Source organism: Triticum urartu, chromosome 6A (assembly GCF_056163025.1).
Source record: "Triticum urartu cultivar PI428250 chromosome 6A, HENAU_Tu73, whole genome shotgun sequence".
Taxonomy (NCBI): Eukaryota; Viridiplantae; Streptophyta; class Magnoliopsida; order Poales; family Poaceae; genus Triticum; species Triticum urartu.
Window position 1 is genome coordinate 534628594 of NC_141878.1, and position 6717 is coordinate 534635310.

General features: G+C 40.1%; 1 long non-coding RNA gene across 3 annotated transcripts; it reads right to left on the minus strand.

Annotated features, from left to right (window-relative positions):
* Nucleotides 1-2975: 2975 nt before the first annotated feature.
* On the minus strand, nt 2976-6513 carry LOC125532408 (uncharacterized). 3 transcript variants are annotated; one of them, XR_007294097.2, is made up of 4 exons: nt 6236-6513; nt 4330-4966; nt 4154-4234; nt 2976-3559 (listed from the first exon to the last, which is right to left on the minus strand). It is a non-coding gene; the product is annotated as an uncharacterized LOC125532408 (long non-coding RNA). The 3 variants fall into 3 exon arrangements; XR_015608744.1 differs by having other exon boundaries at nt 4154-4430; nt 4841-4966; nt 6236-6512; XR_007294095.2 differs by having other exon boundaries at nt 4154-4966.
* Nucleotides 6514-6717: the final 204 nt, after the last annotated feature.

Sequence of the window (6717 nt, forward strand, 5' to 3'; positions counted from 1 at the left end):
CGTTTAGCATCGTTGGTGGGCGTGTGGAGGTGTGTCTCCCGCAGATCTATCTTTGGTGGATTTGCTCGGATCTCGTCGTTGTTCGTCTACATTCGTGTGTCTTTGGTTTGGATTCTTCCGATCTACGTTATTTTTCATCGGCGGCGGTTGCTGTTCTGGGGTGCTGATCCTATGGGGCCTTAGCACGACGACTTCCCGACTGTCTACTACAAGAAGTTGTGCCCAGCTCCGGCGATGGAGGGGCGATGACGGCGGCGCGCCTTCGGCTCGCTTCAGTGCTTGTAGTCGCCGCTAGGTGGTCTACGGATCTGAATGTAATTTTTATTTTTGGTGTTCGTTGTACTGCCATGATTGAAGATGAATAGATTGGAAGTTTTTCTGAAAAAAAAGAATAGTCTTTTCCACATAAGCAACCATAAAAATGTGTCATATCAGACAGTATAAAGAAACTATGTCTTCTGTAGGCACAAATAGCCTGAGGCCAATACCAACAAACATATCTCAATAATGGAGTGGCATACCACAGCTGGACCTCCTTGGCGAACAAAGAACAGCTGTGTTCAATCTCACGTTGTAATCAACCCGACCAAAACCGATACAAGGGTGCTAGTTCATTTTTGGTATGTGCAGGCGAGTCGAGTAGCTCTAGCTCAAAACTTTGTATAGGCCGATTTTCACGGGTAGATTTGAATCATTCTTTACCACTTATGAACAAATCATTGACATCTATAGCTCTCATTGAAACACACATGGTAATATATAAAAATACCTTGACACGCTCAAAGTGATGCTCCTGTTGCATTACTTGCTTTAATTCGTCCTCTTGCTTCCTTCTTTCTAACTGTTACCAGCACCACATTAGCCATAAACATATAATATTTTTCAAACACAAACAGACATTTATGATGAAATACATGCAGCTTCTTCAGTAAAGCAATTTGACGGGTAACTTCCAATTTTTGCTTGGTTTGCTTCTCAGCTTCTTCAGCGGCATCACGATGAACCTTAGCAGCATCAAACAAATGTCTGCAATACTCGACATGGGTTTCTATTTTCCTCTCATCAAAGCCATGGGAATGGTACGTTGATGCAACAGACAACAGACTGAACACTCTAGACTGAACACTCTAATGGCGTTCTGAAGCTCAGAGACTGTTGCACGAACCTAGAATTAATGCATGCAGCAAAAATTAGTTCTGTGGTTAGTAAAGAGTACATACAAGATGATAGATTGTCATATCTTAAACAAGAAGGTGGGCGATGGCCTCTAAAAGAAGCGACCTATCTAGTGAAGGAAAAAACTGTCATGAGGCTTTTATTCCCTATGATAGAGCTGTAGGCCTGTAATTCATAATACTATCTTTCAGCATATCAGGGTCAGATCTATGCTCCAATAAGTCTGTAGATGGGACTACCCAATTTATATTGCCAGAACATTGCAGTAGTTTTGTCTGCTGTAGCTTGCAGCACGGAAAAGTTTGGTATAGATCTTAACAGGGGACTTGTATTCACACAAGGTAGTGTTTGGATAGGGTCAGGTTGAATGGTTTGCTCCGCCCACCACGGCAAAGACAGTTTTGATTGATCAATGCCACGGCAAATTCAGGTGGAGGTGAGTGCGGGTTGATTAAAGGAAACGGCAGGGGATTTTGTGCAAAAGTGTGTGCGCTGACCGGTCCAGCCACCTGGCTGCCAATTGTCGAGTTCTCATTGGCTTGGGACTAAATCATCACATGAGGTGCAAGTTGAGGTATGGTGGAGTCAAGTTTTGCAAGTTTGGGACTAAATCTTCACATTCTATGCAAGTTAGGCTATCTGGGGTGCTATTACCTCTATATTCATCCTTACCATCTCGATCTCTCTTTTTCCTGAGCCCATACTCAATTGCACCAGGTCAAAAAACAATTCACAATCCCCGCAAAAAAAACAATTCACAAATTGCCAAAAAAATGTGCGTGCTATTTTTTTAAAAAAAAATCGGAATTTCAAAAATTATCCCCGTCTTTAAAAAATGTCAGCAATTTGAAAAAATATTTACCTTTTTCAAATTTTGTTCAGAAGATTTTGTGTTGACTTGTTGGCTGATTAGTTTCTTGCAAACGGTTGTTGTACGCTTGTCTTTCTTCAACAATGTCCTGTCAAACTGCTGACTTTTTGCGTGCCGTAAACACGTTGGAAAAGCTTCAGCAGATAATTGTTACACCTCAATCGGCTTGGCAGAGATCCCGATAAGGATGCGCCACGAGGGCACGAGGCAGTAGTCTTCACAAGATACGTGCGCGTATAAACTCCGGCAACGCTGAACCAGTACGAGGAGTGACCACTCCAACGATCCTCCAATCCACATGCTACCAGGAAATAAGACAAGTATGCATGATCGATCGATCCTCCAATCCACATGCTACCGAAAAAAAAACGGTACAATTGCTGTAAGCACGCAAGGACCGCTTCGTCGCGGCTCTATCGCCGTGAGGGCGACGTTGCGGAAGGAACGATAGGCACAAATATCCATTTCTAAGCCCATTTACATCCGGTCAAAAAACAATTAAAAAATAAAAAATATATTTTTTTACATGGTAGATAATTTGATGTGTGAGGTGCACTCCAAATTTCAAGTCATTGGACGTATGAATAGCTCTTAGCAAAAAAAGGACTGTCTATTCTACATCCGGATGAAATTCAATTAGCTTTCATCCAGATTTTTCAGCCAACCACAGGATGCCAACTGTCCCCTGTCCTCATGTTTTCTTTTCTGCCCCGCTTTTAAACAAATTAACGGGTCCACACCCCAACTTTTCCAACCCGGACAGAACGACAGCCAAAAGAGGAATTGAAAGAACCACAACGGTACGCCCAAAGCTTTTACATGATCACTAGGCTAACAAAAGGAGGAAAAACACCAAGATGATGTCACCTAAAAAATACATTGACAAATACAGTGTAAAATTCACTAAAAACCATAGTAATTTCTATCATGCCCATTGAGAATTATAGTGAAAGATGCATTAAAGTGACACTGCAAAAATCCACTAAAATTACACTGTAAATCCACTAAAAAACTGCTAAGATTAAACACTAAGAATTACAGTGTAAAATCCACTAGAATTACACTTTTGCACTGAAAAACTGCTAAGATTAAACACTAAGAATTACAGTGTAAAATCCACTAGAATTACACTTTTGCACTGAAAAACTGCTAAGATAAAACACTAAGAATTACACTGTAAGGAACATTAAAGAAACCACTGTAAAATCCACTAAAAAGACACTGTAAATCCACTAATAAATCCAAGATGATATGTGTTTTTGGAACTGTCTGAAATCCAATTCGTTTCCAGTCATAGTTTTTGGCAACACAGAGTTTAACTAGTGTCACATGTGCTCCGTTTTGTTCCTGTCCCCTGAATGTGTCGATGTGCTTGTCCACCCATTCAAAAAAGAAATCACCGGGGGAATTCCTCCAAGATCCAGAGGGCAAACCTGGAGAAAATCATGGATGCACAGGTAAGAGATCCTCACCTGACAATCTTCTCCACCTCCCTGTGAACAGTTCCCTCTCCTACTTACACGAAACGTGGACATGAAAAACAGAGGAAAAACTAGCATTACATTGCAGGAAATTAAGAAAAGCAGATTAGAAAAGGAGAATGAGGTCATGGGAACAACATTGGCATGAAAAGGCATGATCAAATTCCCCCTTTACACGGTACCGGAAACATAAAACAGGAACTCTACAAAAGATTAATCAAATTACTGTGAGCAGTGATCAATTTAGCAAATTATAGTGACTTTTACAGTACAATTGCAGTAGATTTAAAAATATAATTCACAGTACAGTTACCGCAAATTTACAATGCTAATTTACGGTAGAATTACAATGAAAAGCCATTGTTCCAGTGACAATTACAATGTAATTTACAAATAGGATTACATAGTAAATTACTACAAGTTACAATGACATTTTATAGTAGATTTACAGTGTAAAAAACAGTAATCGTCTTAAATCATGCCTGTAAAACTGCATCTCAACTTTTTACACTGTAAACAGCTTATAAGTGCAGTGAAAATAGGAAAATAAGTAGAGTACACTTGCTAACAAACACCACTGAGTGCTTTCATTATCTTCGAAAATTTCAGCATCAAGAAGTCATACCAGCAAGATGAAGATGCACTCCTTCATGTAAGATGAAGCCAAAATGACCGACTTAATTCTCTTGCTATTAGACCCCAGTAACTGTCATATGCACACAGTACAAAAATTTAAGTCTTGAGTAGAAAAAAACACCTAGATGTATGGTCCAAATTTCTGAAGCTACGCATTGTACTTACACTCAAAAAAGTACAGAAATCAACATATCTTGAGAGATTACTGAGATATTTTGTCACATTATAACTTGGTTGTAAATTACTCTGACCTTCCTGTGTAAATACTGAAAATAGATTGGAAATTACAGTACATAGGATAGTAAGTTACAGGGTTAAAAATGTACATTAACTTAGACTGTAATTACATATGTAAATCATTACAATTACAAATAAAATTCAATAAAATTACACAGGGAAATTGAGTGTAAGTACACTAACATTACGGTGTAATTACATAGAATCCAAATGACTTTACAGTGTACATACACTGAAAAATAGACTGGGAATGGGATAGTAAGTTACAGGGTTAATGTACATTAACTTAGACGGTAAGTACACAGGTATTCAGATTAATATAGACTGTAAGTTACAGAAGATGAAACAAAACAGTACAAATTCCAGTGTAAATTCCAGTAAGGATTACACTGTAAAAAGACCCACTAAAATACACTAAAGATCCAAAAATAAGAATTACCGTCAATTACACTAAAACCACTGACGATATCAGTGCAACTTGATTTACGCTGTAAATCCAATTGGATATTACAGCTAATAAGCGGAATTACAGTGAAAACCCACTGAGAATTAGAGAAGAAATCCCCTGCAAATTACAGTGGAAACCAACTGAGAATTACACTTCACCCACTAAGAAAAATACATTGGAATTCCGATGAAGATTACAGTGTAAATCTAAATATAATTGCAGTCTAAATCCACTAAGAAAATACACTGGAATTTCGATGGATATTACAGTGTAAATCCAAACATAATTATAGTGCAAAACCACAAAGAAAATACACTTGAATTCCGATGAAGATTACAGTGCAAATCCAAATATAATTACAGTGTATATCCACTAAGAATTACAGTGTAAATCCAAACATAATTACAGTGCAAAAATCACGAAAATACACTGGAATTCCGATGAAGATTACAGTGCAAATCCAAAAATAATTACAGTGTAAATCCACTAAGAATTACAGTGTAAATCCACTAGGGATTACACTAAGAAATGCAATTTACAATCCACTAAAATTACACCGACAAAAAAACCAGAGTGGAGAAGTACATCAATCTCACATATATATCCCTTACTATTCCTGAATAGTACATCTAACAGAGAAAAACCACATCAAGCCCCCCTGAACATGTACTACTGCCCACTAGAAAACTACATGTACAATTACTACTCCCCCCGAAAAGATGAACATACCAAAGCCCCCCTAATCCAACCTAAGCTTGTTAGATTCAGAAGACCTGAGCCTTAGTACTTGCTAACTGCGGGATTAACACCTACTAGTAGTAACCTTGCTGCACAAAGGATTAACACTGATCCTACATTACAACCAACAAACTCTGAAGGCACTCTACTCTAGCTTTGCTTTGCTGACCCAAAATACATCACAACAACAAAACAGTGACCATGAGATTTGACGCTGCTACTAGGAGAGCGAGGACAATCAGCAACTGATAACCGCCTACTGTAGAGGCCACTGAAATTGGCTTAACGGCTTGAATGGCTGGAGCAGACCAATTCTGCTACTGGTTTAGGTGGTAAATCAACAAACAAACCTAACGGCATAGGGCTAACAAAACCTACGACCACGAACATGGATTTGAAGACACTGAAACACGAATCAAGTGTTTTCGAACTCAAATACCTAGAGATTCAATCAGCCGGATACAACCAGAGAATAGATCAAATCAGACCGCAAAGTACACACCCTACAATTAGCTGTGAGTACGAGATTCGATCCTAGATTACACCGCAAACCACACGCATCAGACAAAAAAGGATAGATCTGAGAATAAAATCCTACACAGAACTTACAACACACATGAGGATCCAGGCAAAAACGGATGAACATACCGAATCACAAAGAGCAGCGAAGTCGCCGAGGCAGAAATAGAGGCCGGGGGTGGGTGCGGCGGTCGAGAGATGCTGCAGACTAACGGCGCGAACAGCGGGGGAGCAGGAGGGGGTGGGCAGCCGGACGGGAGTGAAGCAGCCGGAGGGAGAACGCCGGCCAGCCTAGCGAATCGAGCGGATAGGGAACCACCGAGTCGCCATGAATCTCTCTCTCGACTCTGTTCTGGTTGCCTGTTGGGAATGACAAGGGAACGAGAGGGAGTGGAAGGGAACCTGGTAGCTACAGAGGCGAAATGAAAAAAAACACACAAACATGGGTCGGGCCTCGTGAGCGAGAACGGGTCTCCCCCGGAAATTGAGCGCGCCCGATAAGCCAGCCCGGGTCGTAGCAAGAGATCAGACGAATCTAGGAACACAGATCGGACGGCTCACAAATTGGATGAACGCCAATAATTTTCATCCAGATGAAAATTAGCAGTCCC